Consider the following 23,511-nt stretch of genomic DNA (forward strand, 5'->3'; position numbering starts at 1 on the left):
GTAGGAGAGGCAGGACATAGAATGGGCTGGTCCCACACCCATGTGTAACCAATAAAAATTGAAAGTGATATCTCAGCTACAGAGATCCCCCCAGAGAAGCCTGGGGCCCAAGTCCCACACCAGGATCCCCAGCCCAAGTTTCCAGTGCCAGGGAGAGAAGTCCCCATGATTTCTGGCTATGAAAACCAGTGGAGACTGTGGCTGAGTGAGATGGAGGGCAGGTGAGTCCCAGGCAATCCTCTTAAAGAGCCACATAGAAATTTACTCACTGATGGACTCACTCACTCAGAGCTCCAGTGCTGAGGGAGCAGCTCAAAAGGTGCCAGATACATACGGGAAGGAACTGAGTTGTCTGGCTTCAGGGCAAGGGCTGGAGGAATACTTTTCTCCTGGACAGAGGAGCTGGCGGAGGCCATTGTTTCTTTGTTGAACCCTCCCCCCACCTGGCATACAGATAGAGATGGCCGCCATATCTTAGTTTCCATCAACCTGGCTAACACCTTCGTCTACTCCACCCTGGTGAGTCCAAGACCCTGCCCCACCCAACTTTCAGGCAGATGCATACCACTTCCAGTGGTTTTCCATACAAGCAGTCTGCCTTAATTCATGCTGAAGACATCCCTAAAATCTCTCAAAGCAACATCTGGCTTTGGCGTGTCCTGTACCTCTGGCTGAGCAGCCCCAAGCCTCGCACTAGCAACAACCAGCCTTGGTTCAACAATTGGCCTTTCAAGGCACCTCCAAGCACAGTATTAGTGGCAGCAGTGGCCATCTGCAGACTGCTTTGTGGCTCATTCCAGGTGGCCTCGGGTAGGACACAGGCTGTGGCTAAACTTGGCCTGCAATGAGTTTCCTGCCAGGAGGCCCCAGGGCTGGCATGCACAGTGGCCAGCTTTGGACCTAGCTGAAGCATCACCCAGCTGTCTCCAAGGATGACACACCCAAAAGGCAGACTGGAAAAGCAGAAGAGCCCTGCTAAAGCAAATCCTGTTCTACACGGTCAGCCTCTGCAACACTGTAGTCATAGCCAGTCCTCACAACAAATCAGCCTGAGGGTTAATCTCTCCCAGTCTCTCCATGCAAATAGCAACCAAGGCTCAACAACATCAGGAGGGCACACACACAACTCACACAAGGGACACGCCTGGTGGACCTGGCTCTGGTGACCAGAAAGACTCTGCCGCTGAGCCCCACAGCACACCTACTACATAACACCACTCTGTTAAGACAGGGAGATATATCAGCTCCACCTAATACATAGAAACAAACACAGGGAGGCAGCCAAAATGAAGAGACAAAGAAACATGTCCCAAATGAAAAGAATAGAACAAAGCTCCAGAAAAAAGAACTAAACAAAATGGATGCAAGCAATCTACCAGATGCAGAGTTCAAAACACTGGTTATAAGGATGTTCAACAATCTCAGGGAGAACTTCAACAAAGAGATAGGAAACATAAAAATTGTGATAAAAATATTAAAAAGGAACCAGTCAGAAATGAAGAATACAATAACTGAAATGAAGAATACATTAGAGGGAATCAACAGTAGATGAAGCAGACGTTCAAATCAGCAATTTGGAGTTAAGGTAGCAAAAAACACTAAATCAGAACCAAAAAGAAAAAAGAATCCAAAAAAATGAAGACAGTTTAAGGGGCCTCTAGGACGATATTAAGCATACCAAAATTTGTATCATAGGGGTACCAAAAGGAGAGGAGAAAGAGCAAAGAATTGGAAACCTATGTGGAGAAATAATGATGGAAAACTTCCCTAACCTAATGAAGGAAGTAGATATACAAGCCCAGGAAGCAGAGTCCCAAACAAGATGAACCAAAAGAGGCCCACACCAAGGCACATCATAATTAAATTGCCAAAGGCTAAAGACATAGAAAGAATCTTAAAAGCAGCAAGAGAAAAGCAGTTGCCTACAAGGGAGCCCCCATAAAACTATCAACTGATTTCTCAACAGAAACTTTGCAAGACAGAAGGGATTGGCACGAAATATTCAAAGTGATGAAAAGTAAGGATCTACAAACAAAATTATGTTATCCAGCAAAACTATCATTTAGAATTAAAGGACAGATAAAGAGCTTTCCAGACAAAAAAAGCTAAAGGAGTTCATCACCACCAAAGCAGTATTACAAGGAATCTTAGAGGGATTTCTTTAAGACCCCCCCACAAAAAAAAAATCAAAATCAAAATTCTGAATAATAAAATGGTAATAACTACATATCTATCAAGAATCACTTTAAATGTAAATTGATTAAATGCTCCAATCAAAAGACATAGGGTAGCCAAATGGATAAGAAAACAAGACCCATATCAATGCTGCCTGCAAGAGACACACTTCAGATCAAAAGACACACACAGACTGAAAGTAAAGGGAAAAAGATATTTCATGAAAATGCAAATGAAACAAAAAAAAGCTTGGGGTAGCAATACTTATACCAGACAAAATAGACTTTAAAACAAAGGCTATAACAAGAGACAAAGAAGGACCTAATAATCTCAATTCTGGGTATTTATCTGAAGAAACCTGAAACATTATATGAAGGGGATGTGTGCATCCATATGTTTATTGCAGCATTGTTTACAAAGGACAAAACGTGAGGTAACCTCAGTGTCCCTGAATGGATGATTGGATAAAGAAGAGGTGGTAGATATGTAAAACGGAATATTACTCACACATAAAAAAAGAATGAAATCTTGCCATCTGCAACAACATGGATGGACCTAGAGGATATTGTGCTGAGTGTAGTAAGTCAGACAGAAAAAAACAAATGTCATATGGTTTCACTTATAAGTGGAATCTAAAAAAAAAGTAAACAAACAAATGAAACAGAAACAAACTCATAGATACAGAGAACATTTTGATGGTCGTTAGATGGGAGGGGGGTTAGGGATGGGTCAAAAAGGGGAAAGGATTAAGAAGTACAAATTGGTTGATACAAAGTATTCATGAGGATGTAGAATATAGCATAAGGAATATAGTCAATAATATTGTAATAACTGTATGGTGTCAGATGGGTACTAGATTTATTGGGGCGAAAAATGGGAGGCATGTCATGGCAGGGTGAAAAGGGTGAAGAGATTAAGAATACAAATTGATAGTTACAAAATGGTCATGGGGATATAAAGTAAAGCATAGGGAATATAGTCAACAATATGGTAATAACTATGTATAGCGTAAGGTGGGTACCAGACTAGTCAGGGGAATTAATTCTTAAATTATATAAATGTCTAACCACTATGTTTTACATTTGAAATTAATATAAAATAATACTGAATGTCAAATGTAATTGAAAAATTTTAAAAAGAGGGAAAAATGTGAAGGGAAATAAAAGGTCCAAATTTCCAGTTATAAAACAAATAAGTCTTGGGAATGTAATATACAGCATAGGAAATATAGTCAATAATACCGTGACAGCATGGAACAGTGTCAGATGGTTGCTGGATTTATCATGTTGATCACTTCTTTAGGTACATAAATGTTGAATAACCATAGTGTACACCTGAAACTAATATAATATTGTGTCAGCTACATTTTAATAAAAATCTTCTAAAAATTTAATGAATAAGTAAATAAAACAAGCAAATCATTATTGTGATAATTGAAAACAGTCATAAAACAAATAAATAGCAGATTGAATACAGACAAAAACCAAAGGAAAAAATTCAAAACTTTGTAATTAGAGGAAACAGGAATGGTGTGGCATTTTAGAGGGAGAAGTATAAGCAGGCAGGTTCAGGAAATTCTACCTAGGAACAATAAAGATTCCAGAAAGCAAGACTGCATGGAAGGGGGTGGCCGGTTAGCTCAGTTGGTTAGAGCGTGGTGCTAATAACACCAAGGTTACTGGTTAAAAAAGAATAGATGGAGAGACAAGTTAAATTGTGAAGTGTCTCCATGTCTGCTTCCCAGGGAAAACTACCTATTATACCTTACAATAAAAAATAATTTCTATTCACTATTTTAAAACATAGTAATAATGTCACATGAGGTTCTTTAGTCAGAAAGATGATGAATAATCTAAAAGATAATAATGAAAATAATCTGGATGTAAAATCTCTGATTTTATTAATAAAATTTAGGACTTGGGAGAGGAGACAGCAAAGAAGTACATGAATAATTTTTTTACCCAACACAGAGGCCATCAATATACATTCCTTTTCTTTTTTAATAAAAGCTTTGAGATATCATTTTACTTGAATATGACACTAAAAACAAACGAAAAGGAAACCTTAGCATCACTGAATTTTAGAAAATTATTTTTTTCAAAACAAGAATTATTCCATCCAAAAATTTTTCTTTGAGGTAAGAAAATTTTAAGAAAAAACAGTAAGAGGGTTAGTGGTTGTGTGAGTTTTTCAGTGTTTCTTAATGGGCATCAGTTTAAGTTACCAAGAAGTAATACTACGTCAACTGTCTTAAGCATCTGAAGATACCACCAAGGGTAAACAGCAAGAACAAAAATGTTTTTTAATTTAAAAAATAATAAAGTTTGAAACTTTGGAGGAAATTAATAGGAACAAGCTGCTCTGAAAGGAAAAATAGCTTATAAAAAAGACAAATTAGTTTCAAGAGGGGAAAACTAAATATATCACAGGAATATATTAAATCTAGTAATTATGACAAGCCCAAAGAAACTACACTTGAATACAAAACATCAGTTGGTCCTCTTCATCTTTCTGAAATATCTAAAATTTTGCTTCATTTTTTTCAGAAAGTGCTGCTTTTCCATTTCCATCAATTGCTCAAATCATATAGTGTAATTTATTTTTATAACATGACTGTCTCATATGTGCTTAGTTTTCTCTGAATTTCTAATTGTATTTCTTTGTTGTTGCTGCTGCTGTTCTTACTTTTTATTCACAGAGGTATCTTTCACCTTCTTCTCATCAATAGCGTACTTTGTACCTCAGGTTCTTAATGATCAATTCATAATATATATGCCTCTGTTTGTAGACATTTTTCATGAATCTTCTGATTTTATGTTATAATTTTGACTTTAATTTTTGGCCTGCTAATCAGTTGTTAAACTAGGAAATTTTTTAATCTCATTCAGGGGTTAGTTTCAGTAGTTATTAACTCTCCATAGTGAGGGGGGGAAATAAATCAAAAATAACCCAGACTGACATGGATATTAAATTTGGCAGGTAAGGACATTAAAACCATTATTACAACTGCATTCTTAATATTCAAAAGTTAAGTAGAGGCATGCAAATGAAAAAAAAAACCCCAAATTGAATTTCTAGACATTAATACAGTGTGGGAGATGAAATATTTGTTGGATGAGATTAATAGCAGGTTAGACATTGCAAAAGAAATGATTAGTGAACTTCATATAAAAACAAATTATCAAAAATGAAATACAGTGAGAATTTTTAAATATAAGAGACAGAGAGAGAGAAACAAAAGTCAGCCAGATTGGCAAGAAATAAAACTGTCATTATTTTCAAATGACACGATCATCTATGTATAAAATCCAAAAGAATGTCAAGTAAAACCTACTAGAACTTATAAGTGCAAATAAATACTAGAGCTAAATACTAAGGTTGCAAGATACAAGATCAATATATAAAAAGCAATTGAATTTCTATATACTAGTGACAAACAATGGGAAATTAAAATTATAGAATATATCATTTACAATAGAATTAAGAATATGAAATACTCAGAGAGATATATCTGGCAAAAGAAGTGAAAGGCCTGTATACTAAAAACTACATAATATTCCTGAGAAAAACTAAAGAAGACATAAATAAATGAAGAGGTATATCTTTGTTCATGTGTTGAAAGATTCAATATTGATTTATAAGGAAGTCCCAAAATTGATCTATGGGATAAATGCCATCCCAACCAAAATTCCTACAGATTTTTTGGATAGAAAGTAATAAGCTGATTTTAAAGTCCACATGGAAATGTAAAGTATCTATGTCTCTGAAGGTTCACGGAGACGTCCAAGAGAGGACTCAGCTCGGAGTAAGTTCTTGTCTCTCCGGGAGAAAGAATTCAAGAGTGAGACAGATGCAGGAAAGCACAGGGAGTTTATTGAAACTAAAGTACACACGTGAAAGGGAAGCGCAGGTGAACTCACAGACTGAGTGGTGGAGGAAGTCCCGAACAAGGGTATTTATCCTCCCTGGGTGGGAATTAGTGATGTCCCATTGAGGTGGCTCATCAGTTTCTTTCCAGTAAGTGGGATCCTCAGTTTCCCATTCTTTCTTCCCTATTTGGCTCCTCCAGAACTGTCATGGCATCAGGTGCATAGTGGGAGATGTAGTAACCGCAATGTAAATGACATTATAATGAGCTAAAAGTCAGGTGCCAGTCATAGGGATTAGCTTTGCTGGATGAAACTGGTTCTTGTTTTTCTCCAGCTGCAGGTGCCAGATATAGTCACTTACTATTTACATAACCACTAGTGAGGACCCTCACATCCTATCCTGGGGGGAGTGGTCAATTTCCTAGACTACTTATCCTGCGTCACCTATAACAGCCAAACAACTTTGAAAAAGAAGATCAAGTCAGAGAGGTCTGATTTCAAAATTTACATGACTACAGTCATCAAGACTGTGGTATCAGTGTCAATATAAACAAATAGATCAGTGGAATGAAAGAGAGAGTCCAGAAACACACCTTACATATATGGACACTCAATGGAGAAAGAGTAGCCTTTTCAACAAATTGTGGTAAAAACAAAAATAGGAAACCTTATGTAAAAATACGAACTTTAATCCATGTCTTGTACCATAAACAAATTAATAAAAATGTATCTGTCATGCAGGGTGTCATGCGGGGTCTCTGGTCCCGCTCCCCACATAACGCAGGACATGGTGAGGCCAAAAAGGAACACCCACGGAGCCATAGATAGGGGAGTCATACCACTATAGTCTCACTGGAGGCTGGGTAGGAGACACAGGAAGCAGGAGCCACACTTCCAGCAACCCGCCATCTGCTTCTCTGCCAACCAACCAACTTGCTAGCTGCAATCCACTGTGCTAACTGCAATCCGCTCTTGCTAGCTCAGCCACCATCTTCTTGCTGGCCCCCATCTGCTGCTAGCGTAGCCACGGCAGTTATATTAGTGGCCAATGGCTCACTGGTTACAGCTGACGGGCAACTAGCCACAACTGATGGCCATCCAATCACAGTTGATGGCCATTTACTACCTGAGCCAGCAGCTTTCCACGTGAGGTCGAGAGCCTGGAAACTGCACTCCTGGCTCTGTCCCCACAGTATCATAGACCTAAATGTAAAACCTAATACTATGAAATTTCTAGAAAAAAAAAACCACAAGAAAATCTTCATAACTTTGGGTTAGACAAAAGTATCTTATGTAAGAAACCAAAACACAATCCATTAAAAAGAAAGTATTGATAAATTTTATAAATTGGACTTCATCAAAATTTAAAACTTTTGCCCTTCAAAAGACACTATTAAGAGAATGAAAAGACAGATAGAGACTGGAAAGAACATATTCGCAAAGCATATATCAGATAAAGGACTTGTATCCAGAATGTATAATGAACTCTCAAAACTCAATAAAAACAAATGCCCAACATAAAGTGGGGATAGAATTTGAATAGACACTTCACCAACACAAAGATATAAAGATGGTAAATAAGCACATGAAAATATACTCAACATCATTATTCATTAGGGAAACACAACTTAAAATTACAATGCAATTTCACCACATATCTATTAGTATGATGAAAATTAAAAAGACTGGCCATACAAGTGCCAGTAAGAATGTGGGGGTGTGGGGACAGAGGCAAGAGTGCAGTTTCCAGGCTTTCAGCCTCATGTGGAAAGGTGTTGGCTCAGGTAGTAAATGGCCATCAACTGTGATTGGATGGCCATCAGCTGTGGCTAGTTGCCCGTCAGCTGTAACCAGTGAGCCATTGGCCACTAATATAACTGCCGTGGCTACGCTAGCAGAAAAATGGGGGCTAGCAAGAAGATGGTGGCTGGCAAGCAGGGATTGCAGTTAGCACAGCGGATTGCATCTAGCAAGTGGGGTTGGTTGGTTGGCAGAGAAGCAGATGACAGGTTGCAGATCGTGTGGCTCCTGCTGCCTGTGTCTCCAACCCAGCTGCCAGCGAGAATATAGTGGTATGACTCCCCCATCGATGGCTCCATGGGTGTTCCTTTTGGCCTCACCATATCCTGCGTTCTTATGTGGGGAGCAGGAGCTGAGACCCCACATGACACCCTGCATGACAGGGGGAACTACAACATTTATACAATGTTGGTGGGGATGTGAAATATTACAATTACTTTAGACAACAGTGTGGTACTATTTTAGACATATCACATGATCTAGTTAGTCATTCCACTCCTCCTAGGTATTATCCAAGAGAAAAAGAGCGTATATCCATACAAAGATTTGTATGTGTATGTTCATAAATCCTTTATTTATAATCAAGAACTGGAAATGGATAAACAATGACTACTAGTCAACATTAAAAAGAAATGAATTATTGATACACACACAACATGAAAGAATACAAATGTCACCTTGGCATTGCTTAACTAGATAGGGCTACACATACTTGGTCTTCATCTTACATACATTTCTGAAAGTATCTTCTAGTTACTACAAATGAAAAATAAAACAAAGGTAACTTACAAGAAATAACATTCTCCCCTTAGAATTCAGGGAGTCTTCCTCCAGAAAAGGTTTTATTGGTGTTTAGAAGCAGATTCATAACTTTCCCCCACGCACCCCTTCTTCACCCATCCTTCTGCCCTTCCTCCCAGTTCCCCACAAGGCTGAAAGCACTTGACAAGCCTCTGGCTCAGCCTCAAGTGGTTCCTTTTGAAAGAAAATCACTGATGAGTAGATTAGAGCTGATTGGAGATACTTGCCTGGGGGAATTTCCTAAGACTTGAGAGCAGACAAGCTGACTCCATGTCTTAGGAATATTGTTTCTCCTTCACGTATTTTGCTCTGAATGTCAGTGACAAATACTTGAAAGCAAGAGGAGACTTTGTTTTACTTGAGTGATTTCAAAAGAAAACGTCTTTGCAGTATGATCCAAGACTGTGTCAGACTTTCCTATAGAAGAAGGCAAGGTGGGAAGTGACTTGTGTGAGACAAGACAGCACGTTTGCTCTCAAAGCAACAGAGAGAAGCAGGTAGTAAGACCAAGTTCATCACATGGAAAACTTAGGACAGGATGCACCATGGTTTTGTAAGATCAGAAATACTAGCATTCCTGACACATCTATACAGATGTGGAGGACAGAAAGTACAATGGATTCAGGAGTCAGAGGGGACCTGCCAGAATGTGCCTTCTGAAACACAACTCGACAGGAAAACCACCAGTTGGATGGAAACAGAACAAGGAAACTGAGTGTAAAACACTGACTTGGAGCAGAACAAAAATCCTATTGGCTGTGCCATTTGGGGATATTGTTTAGGGCCTGCTATCTCGGTCACTGAGGTATCCAGTAGGATACAAGGAAGGTGTGTTCCTCAGCTCTCCCTTCTCCACCACACTACTGCCTACCAAGACATAAGAGGCTCTCAGTAGGCAGTAGGGACGCTGTATGTTGGCAGAGTTTGTGAAATAGAAGCCTAGTGTAGCCCCTGTTGACTCAGGAAACCTGAGAGGTAGAGAGAGGGAGACTTCCAGGCTGGGAAAGCCTGTCAGTCAGATCAGACACCGTCTCTGTCCCCACCTGTAAGCATTAACTGTTTGCTACCTTCTTTCTTCCTCTTCTCGTTTCAGTTATTCTAGGACTGGCTACTTAAGGAATCTAGCACAGTACTTCTCAAACCATCTGTTATGAATGTCCAGGCTCTTTTATTTTTTAACCTACAATCCACACATTGGATTGATGAAAAAGGAGGGAAGAGCATATAAGCCTAAAATTTAATGACTAAGTTCAACAGATATAAAATTGTTTTGTCAAATTGCTCTAAGTGATTCTGAATGCTTACTTTCAATTTCCGGATTTATGTTGTCTCAGATGAGTAAGAAATTTTGCCGACCAGCACCTTTTGGGAAACCACACTTTGAATTCCAGAGAATGTTATTTTGACCATTGTAATAGTTGGACATAATGTGTCATTATGGGTCCAGTTAGGATACAAGGAAGGTGTGTTCCTCAGCTCTCCCTTCTCCTGGGTCTCAGGATTGGAAACTCAACTAGTATCTGTGTGAGTCATAAAATAGTCACCTAGGAGAGGTGACAGCTGTGTGAGCCATTGAAAGAAAGTCAAAACTCCAAAGGAAAACTGAGGTTGGAACAGAGATAGACACAGGGAACAAGGAAGAGGTGAAGAGAAATAGACTCACAGGAGCTTAAAGAAACATATAGTTATTTATGACTTGCTTCGAAAATAAAAACAAGTATTATCAAGACATTGAGAGATTGAATACACTCAGACAATGGCCAGGCCATACAATATATAAAAATAAAGTTTTGCCCCACAACCTGCAGCAACCTGCACAGGAAACCAACCCCTTAAATACAATAAACAACCCAGGAAGCCAACTTGCTCTAAGTCAGACTTGCAGGAACACAGATTGCTATCTCTAGTGGCAATCAGGAAGCTAAAAAATAACTTATGTAACAGTCAGCCCAAAATGGCCAGGACTTGATTAATAACTGACAGCCTCCCCAGTTTTTGTCTCCACTTCCAACTTAGGGCCAATCAAAGAAAGCCAGATATGCACCCTTCACCTATCACATAAGATGCCCCACTTCCAGCTGGCCCACCTACAGCTTCCCATGCCAACAACCTCCAATCAGGGCATATCTGAAGCCGTCGGTTTTTTTGTTTTTTGTTTTTTTTTTTTCTTTTTTGCCACCATAAGGCTGCCTGCATTTGAGTCCCTGTCTAACTTTGAGTCTCTGCCAAAACACAAGTGACAGTGGCTGACTCCTTTGCTATAGCAAGCTGTGAATAAATAGCCTTTGGTTTTTTCACTTGGTTGGTTTTCATTTATTTCCACAATATGCTTACTTTTCTCAATGCTGTGATAGAGCTTCCATAGGCCATTTCAGAGAAACCAGCACCTTCTCAATAACTGAGTCCAATTCTGTCACTATTTTGGCAACTCCATGCCACATCCAATCTATTGGTAACTCGACCTCCAAAATGTAACCCAAATGTATCCACTTCTCCCCCACCTACAGTACCACCACTAGAGTCCAAGGAACCACCAATGTACTCCTGGATTGCCACAGTGACCTCTTCCCTGGTCCCTGCTTCCTCTCTTTCTCTCGCTGTAATCCATTCTCCCACAGCCGCCAGAGGAATCTGCGTATCAAGTGTATCGTTTCTCTTCTTAAACCTTCAAATGGCTTCCGTCCCACTTAGAATAAAATCCCAACTCCTATACCATCTGGCATATTGCCTCTCCAGCCTCACCTTATTCCTCCCCGCCCCCCACCCCCACCCCTGTCATCTACTACATTCCAGTGACACTGGCCTTCTCAAATGTGCCAAACATGTTCCCATCTCAGGGACTCTGCACCAGCTGTTCCCTCTGCTGGGAATGCTCTTCCCCTGACCTTTTCATGGCTGGCTGCTTTTCATCATTCAGACATGGGCTTAGCCATCCCCTCTTTAGAGTAGCAAAGAAAGCACCTAGTCACCCAATCACTGTCACATCACCCAATTCTACTTCTCTGCATAATACTCCCCACTACCTGAGACTTGCCTTTGTTACTTGGTTTTATTTTCTGTCTCTTTGTATCAGAGCAGGGATCTGTCTGCCATGATTATCTGCTACACCCCAGGCCTAAAACAGGCCTGGTGTGGAATCAATGCTCAAGAAGTATTTGTTGAATAAATGAATGAATGCATAATTGAACTGTCTGAGACTTTGGAGTCTGGTACATAAAACTGTTCTCCCTTACCATACTCCAGCTCAGACCTAACTCCCGCATACCATAAGGCCCAAATCAATTTCCAGCTTCTCTGGAAAGTCTTTCTATTCCACTCAGATGATGTGCTTTTTCCTCTTCCTCACACACAGCTCTGTTGGAAGCGTTCATTTGGGCTTGATCATATCTGACCTCTTCCCTTGCTTCTTAGCTTAGCACACGTGCATGTTCTACCCACCCAAACATACATCTTTGTACCTTCCATAAAGTGGTGCAGTAAACCTAGTGGAAACTCAATAACTAGTTGTTGAATAAATTTTTAAATGTATATCAGGTAAAATTAGAAAGACATAAAAGTTGTGCAGGATAGAGCCCACAAAGGAATGAGACCTCAGAGCACGTCCACACAGATTTATTCCCTGTTGGTGTAAGTGGCCCATGTTTCTCATCACCCATTCATTGGTTTGCCCTGCACAAAGTCCATTTCATCTCCTTTTTTCCTCTCTAGGATGCATTCTGTGCTGCAAAGGCAATGCTATGCATAGGCCCTGCTAGCATTCACTGAGGACAGGCTTATATGCCCAGTGGGCAGCCAGCCAGGAATTGCAGCTTGAATGACATTTTTTTTTTCTTTTTGCTTGGCAAACAAAGAGTTGTTTCACCACCCCAGAGCTTAAACACTAGTTCACCTGGTTGGTGAAAGCGTCTTGCTATTTTATTGAAATTATACTCCTGAAAACTCAGGTAGTAGTCTCTCCCCTACAGTCTGGTTTGTGATACTGGCTCTTTCTAAAGAATGGAAAAAAACAAAAACAAAAAAACTAAAATAATCTTTTCAGGAGTGAATTGTCAAAAAGGATCAGCAATTCCACAGGTTACTCCGACTTTTTTCCCCATCTGCTGTGACAGCAGGTGTGATTTCACAAGCCCACTCCCATCAATCATCCTCTCCAACCTGTCTCTGGTGCCTGACAAGGTGTTTATGTGCATAACATGAAATCCATCACTAGATCTCGCGAACAAATAAGGCTGCCTTTCACAGTACTCCGAAGGAAGGCTTCCATGAAAACCTGGGTGCTGGGTTCAGGTGCTTGACGGCCACATTCGCACCTCCTTCCAGGGGATGCAAACTCAAAGCCCTTCAGGTGCAAAACAGGAACTGAGAAAGGAGGAAGCACCCTAGTGGGAAACAACAGAGAGTGGGAAAAACTGTGACCTAAACGGATAGTGCTCTGTCAAAAAAAGTGTTTGCATTCACTTTACATAAAAATGCACTGGCTAAACCCGTTTTCTACCACCAATTTTCAATCTCTATGCGTTTGTCGAGTTGATATCTTTGCCTGAGGCCTAAGCACTGACACTGTTCGAAGGATCTCGGAATTCATAAAATCATGGACAATTGAAGGGGTGGGGGAGCTTAGAATTAATTTATTCCAACTTCATCTTTTCCAGATAAGGAAATGGAAGCCCAAACAATTGATAAACCAGTCAAGGGTACACAGCACACATGTAGCAGAGTCAATAAAACTCTAGTTTCCAACTCCAAGTCTAATGATCTTTCCAGGTACTTGCCATCTTTTATTCTGTGTAATAGTAACAACCTTATGCTTCATGTTTCCTTAATATAAATATCCCCATTAAAGGTTCATTGCAGTGATGACAATAGTAAAAGTTTCAAATGATAGGGAATGGATTAAAATGTCAACTCAATAAAAGAGAATTTAATTATTAATGATGGTAACAATAATGTAAAATGTGCACAAATAGAATAATTTTACATGGTAAACATAGACTATGAAATTACGATCTCAACTCTGTAAAAGTGAATGTGCACGTGGACAAAGACTAGAGTGAACTTTATAAAATGAAATCAATTCAAGAGGTAAGATTGTTGTTATTATTTTTAAAATCACTTTAATGCTGCTATAGTATTCTTTATAGCATTTTAGATGATTTTCTGTAACATGGGGGTTCATTTTAATCTCAGGACTAGCCATTTGCCACTTCCTACCCTCTTCCTTGCTAGCAAAATCCTGTATTTTGTTCAATTATCCAGGCTTTTCCCTTGTGAGTCTGGAATGTCCTGATAAATCTGTCAATAGCGGTGTTCTCATTTCCTTTGCTAGTGATTGGTTCAGGCATGGACATAGGATGTAAATTTGGCCAATGAAATACAAAGAGAATTTGCTAAGGGACCACTTGGAAAGGGTTTCCTCAATCTCAAAAGCAGGTCTCTGTCTCCCCCTGTATATTACTATGAGAATATGAAGACCTGGAGCTGCTGCAGCCATCTTCTGACCATGAGGCAAGCCAGCCTGAGGACAGACTTATACACTGAGATTGACAGAGCAGAAAGATAGAAATGATCCCTAATGAAGAGTGTGAAGTCACCTACCTCTGGACTTCTTATGTGAAACAATCAGCTCCTTATCATTTAACTCTATTGAGAAGGGCATTTTCTGTTGTTTGCCAAAGCCCCAGCCAAAATAACCCACTTGATTCTCCCCCTCATATTCAGGAAAGCACATTTGGATATCTTTATACAGAGGGGAGTACACTTCATATTTTCTTATTCTTTCCTCTTCCTATGGCATTGACAGAATGACATTGAAATTCTCTAGTGTCTCATTTCAAGGGTGTGGTCAGGTGGGATATCAGCATAATCCTTTTGCCTGAGTTACCATGCTGGTTCTACTGCACACTCTAATGTGACCACAACCTGATGACCACCAGCACTTTCATACGGCATCTTTAAAACATAACTAGTTTGAGAGAGAAATACTTTCTCAAGAGAAAATAAGAAAGAGGAGGAAACAGGCATTTCTAGGAATAAGGAGGTCATCCCAATAACTCTGAGTCTTTTAACTCCCCCGAGAGTTCTAGTGACACCAAATGACCTTGTTGGGTGCTTGTTATTTGTCTTTTTCCAAACCAGCTACTTTGTAATAAACAGTCTGTCATTTTTCTTCACTCTGTAAGTGACCGTATTTCAATCATGGCAGTGTCGTAGGACATCTGGGCAACAATGACAAGTTTACAATGAGGCTGTGGAGGAAACAAAAGCTACCACTGAACGCGGGAGGATTGTCATTAACATACGAAATGCTGAAATTCCTGTCTGCTGGGGAGAACTGAACTTTCGAGGATTAGAAAATGTAACCCGTAGAGAATGGACTGCAAATATACTTTATATATGCTGAGTGTCTTGAAAATCACCTATGAAGATAAAGGAGCTCCTTTATGCTCTAGGGCAAGAGTCAAACATTTATAAAGGCACTTACCCCAGAAAGGCATGGCACTCGAACCCCAACTATGGCAACAGTAATAATAGTCTATTTTTACTCTTTGAGAACATTTCCTCCTGGGAAATCCTAAAGGGTTTTGAAACGATTTTTTCACAAAATTAACATACATATTTTCGTATATATTTAGGCCTTTGCAAAAAAAAGCACAGCCTTATGCTATGATAAAATGTTGTCAACTATGAAAAAGTTAGAGTACCTCTACTATCCCTCCATCTTACCCCCTATAGTGTCCCCCTCCCACTAGAGTAAAACAGATGAAATATGGCTCACCCAGTCTAGAATCTCTAAGCCCCTTTTGCACTCCCAGATCCTTGCTTTCACAGCCATTTCTACTTCTGTCATACACTTCCCTCATCTTCCACCCCCCCATGCATACAGTTTCCTGATTTCCAGGGGGAGACAAAAGCAAGTGGAAAGTAAATAATACATTCTTCCTCTAGTGTCTATAACTGCATCTATTTCACAAGCTTGTTCTTTATACCAGTGCTTCTCAAACTCTAACAAATAACCTGGGCATCTTGTTAAAACGCAGATTCTGAGTTCAGTAAGTCTGGGGTGGGGCCTAAGATTCTCCATTTCTAACAACTTCCGAAGTGAATGAAGCTGATGCTGCTGGTCCTGGTCCATGGCCTCCACTCTAAGTAACAAGATTTTATAAAATTTGTAAGATAAACAGCACCTGAGATTCAAACAAAACACACCAAATAATAAAATGGCAATTGCTTCAAAATGTGATGGAGTTTGATAGAATTTGAGATGTGCTCTTCGGAACACTAAATATTGCAAGTGCTAGGAAAATTGAGTTTCAGTGTATCCACTATCTTTCACTACACAATGAAATTATTGGCTTACAACAATACAAACATTTATTTTGCTTATGAATCTGGAATTTGGACACAGGTCTATAGAGATAGCTTGTCTCTGTTCTGCATAGATCAAGTGGGACAGCTCAGCCAGGAACAGTGGAGGAGCCACTTTCAAAATGATTCACTCTATGGCTGCCAAGCTGATGCTAGCTTTCAGCCAGAAGTTCAGCCGGGCCTGTGATACAACCATCTTGTGGTTCTTCTCCATGTCGGCCCCTGCAGGGGCTGTTTAAACTTTCTGAGTTCCAAAAGCAAGTTTCTCAAGAAAAAAAAAAAAAAAAAAAGGAATAAGTACACAGCATTTTTATGTCCTGGCCTCAGAAATCACATAACATTACTTCTGCCATACTCTATTAGCTGAGGTAGTTACAAAGGCCAACCAGGTTCAAGAAGAGAGACCTAAGACTCTACCTCTTGATGATGGAGTGGCAAGGTTCAAGAAGAACATGAGGGATAGGAGATATAATTGTGGTCGTCTTGGGAAAATACAATCTGCCATACTCATAAACCCCAAATCTTTTTTGAACAAACGATAAGTTACAGATACAAACTTTTCTAATTTTAGCCCATCTCCATTGCTATTATATGTATTTTGGAAAAGAAGAAAAGAAATATAGAATAGATTGGAAGAAACTGAGAAAAAGGTAGAAAAATGTAATATTATCTGATGGAGAGTAGGAAGAAAATAGGTGGAAAAGTGAAGAGGGAAGTATACAAAGGAAGTAAGATGCAAGCACACAGAAAAGAAGAGGTAAATATGAAGACAAATATCACTTATTTATTCCCTTCCCTACTCTTCCTCTACTACCTATAAAAGAGTGGAGCGGGTACCAGTCTGGTTGGCAAGCCACCTCTGTTATTTGCTGCCATTCTCTGGTAAAAGGACACAAGTTGGAGCCCAGTACTGGACAATAATAAATGAGTTTGGCAATTCTTTTCTTTCAATAAATTTTTTACAACAGCAGAACGAATTCAAACATAAAACATAGAGCTCTCTCAGACAGTTCTCTTCTAGGGCAAAACCAAAACCATAGTGTCATTGGAGAGGGATGGGAGCTGGGGTTGGGAAGAAGCTATCATATTGCCTGGTCCACTTACTGCATTTGCCAACTTACATTTACCCGCTACAATATGAGGTCTGATTCCAGTGAAAAATACACCCACGGGCTGTTCTTTAGACTAGATAGTTATCCACGCAATTTAAGATCATCAATCTTCATCTACCAATTTACAGTGAAAAAAAATGCTAGTTTGGGCAAGACATGAAAACAAAATGTCCCTCTGTGATACAGGGCCCTGCAAATTGGCTCCTCACACTGCCTCATTTGTTCTCCACACTCTCCCGCTGATGTGAGCTCTGGGGAGGTTTAAAATGGTGTGAGAAAGACCCCGTTGTCGTCAATGTTTGATGTTGAAGTTAAGATTCCTGTGATGAAACCAAAGAAGGGCTACCTTGGAGCAGCAGGATAGGAAGGAATATGTTCACCACAAACTGCACGCCAATTCCCTTTCAAATAAAGCCACTGTGCATAACTATTAACACCCACACCTCTTAACTCTACCTCTAAACCTTCCACTTCAAGTTCAAAAGACAAAGAGTTCCCTGATGAAGCCCTGTTGGCTGGTCCACGAAAATGTTCCTGTCATGCTACTGAAACACGGGTTCCTGGAAGGAAGATGAGGGAAAGGATGTGGATTTTTCTTGATTTCTGCCCAAGCATGCCTGTTCTGTAGGTGTCCCAGAGTTCTTTCCAGGAGGAAGATCTCAAAATCTTCAATAAAGATCTCAAAATCTTCCATGTCAACCATGAATCAGAGTCCCACTTACTTAAAAGAATGAAATGTGTTCAGTATTGTGAATATGGAGGAAAAATGTGCCAGATTAAAAGGAGCAATTGACGATATTCACCCAAACTGATGTCCTGAGAGAAAGGCCCACCTCACTCACCACCTGCCTTCCTTTCCTTGCACCCATCCCTTTCCATTCACCACGGCAGTCAGGGAGCCTACCAGAGAGACATCTGAGTCAGACTGAAATGACTGCCTAGCCATGCGACTTTGGGTACGCCAGTTAATTTCTCTATCTGTTGCTTCTGTATAGAATTAGAACGAGAGTCTTTATCCTTCCTTATCTTCCTTTGAACTTTGTCAAAGAAAGGCATTACAAAAATGCTAAGGAAAATTCTGCCAGCAACATTTATAGCTGCCCTGTGAGGATACACCAGGTGATCGCAACACAGAACATTTAGTAACAGTGGCCTTTGCTGCTACCTCCCTGCACTATCCGGGCAGCATTATCATTAGACACAGTATCCCCCAAGCCTAAAAATGCTAAAGAAAATAAACATAAGACACTCAAAGGTGGAACCATGAGGCTGAAACTGAGCAATTAAGATCCTGAGCTCTTTAACACACCTCTGCATTGTTCTACTTACACACTCTCTGTTTTTATACTAGATATGCCAACCCTAGACAGTGCATAATCTCTTGGTGCCCTAACCCAAGGGGAGAAGAGAGTGGGGCTCACATTCAGGCTGGGAGTTTCAGTCTTAGGGCATGTTCGATACAGTTATGCCACATAACAGTATATTTATGCCCTATAAAGCATGAGAAATCTTCAGTATGGTACCTAACCTCTCTAAGCCTCTGTATTAGTTTTCTTGGGCTGACATAACAAAATACCATAAATTGGGTGGCGTAACCAACATAAATTAACTTTCTCACAGTTCTGGAGGCTACAAGGTCAAAATCAACATGTCAGCAAGATTTGGTTTTTCCTGAGGCCTCTCTCCTTGGCTTGCAGATGGCTCCCATCTTGCTGTGTCCCCACATGGTCTTTTCTCTGTTTGTGTCTTCCTGATATCTCTTTCTTTTTTGATAAGGACACCAGTCATATCGGCTGAGGGCACACCATAATGGCTTCATTTTAACTTAATCGCCTCTTTAAAGACCTTATCTCCAAATGTAGTCACATTCTGAGGCTAACGCTTCAATATATGGATGAGGAGGGGAGTATAATTAAATCCATAACAGCCTCTGTAAAAATGGGCATCATGAGGATTTATGTAAGAGGCAGACAAGAACAAGAATTAGAAAATGCTTCATAAGTTATGTCACCATATAAATATTGTATCATTGATATCATTTTGTCATTATAATTATTATTCTCGATGACATATTGTCAGTTTCTTAGGAAATATAGATGTTGCACCTTTTGAAGAATTACGGCATAGTGGGTAAGAGAACATGCTCCAGAATTAAGATGTCTGGATCCAAATCTTGACGCCACTACTTGTTAGCTGTGTGACCTTCAAAAATTATTTTAACCTCTCTAAGCCTCAATTTTTCTATCTATAAATTAGGGATGTAAAATATTACCTACCTTTTAGGGTTATTGAAATGACTAAAAGAGGGAATGCATTAAAATGACTGGCTAATAGTACATGCTCCATAAATGATAGCTGTTATTCACAGCAGTATTTAGACTTCGCAGCTGCTGCTGCTGCCGCCTCTTTCTTCAGCCAGCAGAGGTCTCCATCATAGTCAAGCTTAGACTGGTTTTCCTTTGACAGTCTGCATTGCAGCTGCCAAGCACATCCCCTGCTGTCAGAGAAAGCAGTGAAAAAATTGCCATGCTGTCTGATGGAAGGAGAAGAAATCAAAACAAGAGAACAGAGAATAGTTAGGATTCCATGGTAAAATGTTATCTGAACAGATGACTGACCACGAATTGAGATTGTCTAAGTTCTAGCGCTGCTTCAGAATCTGACTTTCATTTGACATTGCCCTAAGCTGCATCTCACTTTAGCCAATTCTAAAGTTGAGTTAATAAAAATTACTCACATATACCTCAGAGGAGCAGTAAGAATGAATTGCAAATATTTTGTAAAGTTCTCTGAAAACAAAGAGTGCTGCTAAATGAACCGTTAACCTTTCTCACAGTATTAAGCTTATTTCATCTTTATCACCAGTTATACTCTATGCTTCAGTTTTGCTTCCACTGTAACATAGTTCCTTTAACCTTCTTTCCCCACACAGGCTTACACCTCCAAGTTCAATTATTCTGTCCCAATTGTGTTTTAAATTGTACTGATTTCTATTAACCACTTGTGGTCTCAATTTGTTGATCTGTTCCTTCTGCTGAACCAATCATCTTTACACCCACCAAAAGCTGGGACGGCAATTCAGCCGAGGAAGATGAAGAAATTAAAGCATAGAAGTAAAGGCAGTGGGAAAGTGGGATTAAAAAGAGCATTGAGGGGGAAAGTACAGATGTGCTTAAAAGCATAGCACGGAGCAGACAGAGGCACAGAGGGAAGAGTAAAGCAGGGTAGAAAACGGATCCTTCATCTGCCTACTCCAGCTCACTTTCAGCACCAAGGACAGAGCCTCTGAAGGGCAGCCCCAAGCAACATTCAGGGTCCCTCCCAAATCCTCTGGAGATAACGGATGCATTCGAAAACAGCTATGAAACATGCAGTAAGGTCTAATAGGGAAGCTGGAAGAGCAGCATACAAGTGATTTCACCTTCGAGGCAAAAATGGGTGATTTTCTTTCTGTTCATTTCCACAGTTTCTGTGTCTTAGGAAAGGCAAAGTTTGCTTTGCTTGGGCATATCCGCTGTCAGTAAATGGCTACAGGAGCTGAGGTGCTAAACTTCAGTCTCCAGAAATCAGAAGAAATTTTCAGGGTAAGTAATTTTTCTTTTCTTTTCTACTTTAATACACAGTGTTTTCCTGGAAGGTTATTTAATCAGGTTGGGGTTCTGTGGTTTTCTAAGAATATTCATTAAAACTCTGTACCCTCTCTTATTTAAAAACCTAAAATAAATAAATAAATAAATAAATAAATAAATAAATAAATAAATAAATAAATAAAACCTGAAACCCTGAGGAAACTATTTTCTTTTTTTTTTTTTCCCCCCTCATGTTTGGGGCAGTAGAAACCTGTTTTGTTTTGTTTTTTTTCCTGAAAAAACTAGATCCTCATAGGCTCTAGAAATTATACAAGGCAGAATTTAAAAGATGGAAAATAAAACGCTGTTACTATTCCTGGGGTTTGTATGGAAATTGATTGTATTCCTCTTAAGGGTTTTACTTAATTGTAAGGGTCTGTTATTTTAAATTCCCCCAGTTCAGCACGCTGGTAATCCAGGGTTAGGAGAGTCGCTGTTTTCAATGGTCTGTTTAAAGCCAGGCTGTTTACAAGTCAGAATTCAATTATTTCCAACAGAGATATGCAGTACTTGAGATGATGATTGTGTATGTTTTCTTTAATGATGGCATGATTTTGAAGGTGTTGTTGTTTAATTGTGGGACTTCCATAACTTACTGTAGCTTATTGGGTCAACAGAAGTTGTTGCAATTAGGTATTTGTTTCAGTTCATGCGTTTAGTTTAATCAAATACTATTAAAATGCATGCACAAATAATAATGCAGCAACAGCAAAGTGGAACTTAGATTCTAAACTCATTCTGCATACCTGTTTGCACTTTATAAGTGAAGCCCTTTGCTTATTGATACTAAAAGGTCTGTAAGATGTCCATCCTTGGATAACAGTGAAGAATCACTGCTTGACACAGCATTGGTTAAATCTCTCATAGCCAAAGAGAAGCAGATACAATATGAGAAAGATTCTTACTCAAACATTCGATATTTATAGCTGAACATTTTCAAGGATCTGCCTGGTTAGCAGTGAACATGGTGTTAAACAAGGAAAAGAATTGCAGTATCCAAATGAATGCCTGATGCTAAAGCATCTATACAGAAGCCTTCTCGTTATGAAATCTGAATTAAAGCACATACCAAATAGATTTTACCCAATACTAAGTTCGATTTCTAATACATTGAAATTTGTCATCAATATTTGCTGATTAATTGACTGATCCATTGAGTTCCCCATTCATCCCTGATTAGAATGATAGGATGCTCAGTGCTTACAGGTTGTAACAAAAAGTGGGGATGCTCCGCTTTGCTGAGCAGGTTTAATTTTTTAGAAAACTATATTACCTTAGCTATGAGAGCTCAGTAACCAGCTGTGGTTTTTCTCCGTTCACTTGCCAACAATGTAAATGTGCCCAAATATATAAATATGTTATGTATTCCAATGTACTTGTGTATCTTCATTAGGAAAATAAACCAGAAAGCAATTTTAAATAATGAAGTACCATAGAAGTGCTAAAGACTACCTTTAGTAAGAATGACAGTGTAACTCCCACTGTTTCTATATGCAGAATGCACCTGCATTAACTTCACCGAGCTTGGTCACGTGATGTGCACAGATACTCTGGGAAGGAGAGGTTTTAAAATTAGTCCCTATTTCAGGTTTGTCTCCCTCACCCCAATAGTGGAATAGTTAGGAACATGAACTCTGGAAACAGACAGATCTAGAATTGAATCAGCTCCATCATTTACTGGTATATGACCACAGCAAGATACTTAACCTTTCTGTTACTTACTTTCTTCATTTGCAAAAATGGAGATAATAGCACCAGCTTCCTTTTTTCAGGTTGTCGTATGGTTTAAGTATGATAATGTTTACAAATGATAGCTATCATTATTAATTTTTTCCAACAATATAGCAAGTCTGCCCTGAAGCCCAGAACCAGAAAAGCTCTGAAGACTAGAGGTCAGGCTATAACTAAATAAAAGATTAGAGACAGCGAAAGACAGGAATCTATGATACAAGCGATTTGGTCATGGAAACTGGCTATCAAGGTGTTTCGTTCTGGGTGTAGGAAAAACCATTTCTACCTGGAAATGATTGCCACATCAACTTCACTCCCAGCACAGACACATTCAATAAATTGTGAGATTTTAATTTAGGGGGACCCGAGATCAAACTGGGCTCAATGTAGGCCCCAACACATTGCGTAATCTTGGAAAAGTCACTGAACTTCTGTTTCCGTTTTTTAATCTAAAAAGGACGATATCCATATATACCTTCTGGACTGCTATAAATATTAAAATGAGACAATACGTGTAGAGTATCAATGTTTGGCACATGGTAGCAGTCAGAACTGCTAGTGACTTTTGTCTTCAGAAAGAGGTAGAGAACTAAAGGTATTTTGGAATTTTGTGTGTGTGTGTGTGTGTGTGTGTGTGTGTGTGTGTGAACTTTTGCCTAACTCAGTATCCTTAAGGAAAGAGAAAAAATAATTACAACCCTGTAAATCTTAATAAATGTCTTCCTAACAAATTCAGTGGGAGTCTGGTATAGAACGAGGTGCCAAAGAGGCACCCCACAAGTGTTCCGAACAGACTATAGTTCAGAACTGAGGAACTGAATATCAGTAAAGCAGGACGTATGTCATAGGTGATGAGAGCCTGACCACTCTGTCCCTGCTTTTTAAAATAGATTACGCTGTCATTCTAAGAGATTCTAAATAAACGCTAAAGACCAAGGTAAGTCAATACTTTGTAAGAAATTCAAAGGCTCATTAAAATTGGTAAGTGGTGTTTCATATGATGAATCTTAAAAGAGAAAGACCAGCAAT

The 23,511-nt window shown here is 39.4% G+C and overlaps 2 protein-coding genes across 6 annotated transcripts in view; one reads left to right on the plus strand and one right to left on the minus strand.

Annotated features, from left to right (window-relative positions):
- Positions 1 to 23,511, minus strand: part of TIGIT (T cell immunoreceptor with Ig and ITIM domains) — a 94,523-nt gene that overhangs the window by 69,822 nt on the left and 1,190 nt on the right. The gene's annotated exons all lie outside the window — the stretch shown is intronic.
- Positions 20,154 to 23,511, plus strand: part of DRD3 (dopamine receptor D3) — a 42,024-nt gene continuing 38,666 nt past the window's right edge. For 2 of the 4 annotated variants that reach the window (XM_074331649.1, XM_074331643.1), the window contains exon 1: positions 20,154 to 20,706. The gene's annotated coding sequence lies outside the window, so the exon portion shown is untranslated. The remainder of the gene's footprint in view (positions 20,707 to 23,511) is intronic. The other 2 variants (XM_019734810.2, XM_074331632.1) reach the window with 2 other exon arrangements.

Source organism: Rhinolophus sinicus, linkage group LG01, assembly GCF_036562045.2.
Source record: "Rhinolophus sinicus isolate RSC01 linkage group LG01, ASM3656204v1, whole genome shotgun sequence".
Classification (NCBI taxonomy): domain Eukaryota; kingdom Metazoa; phylum Chordata; class Mammalia; order Chiroptera; family Rhinolophidae; genus Rhinolophus; species Rhinolophus sinicus.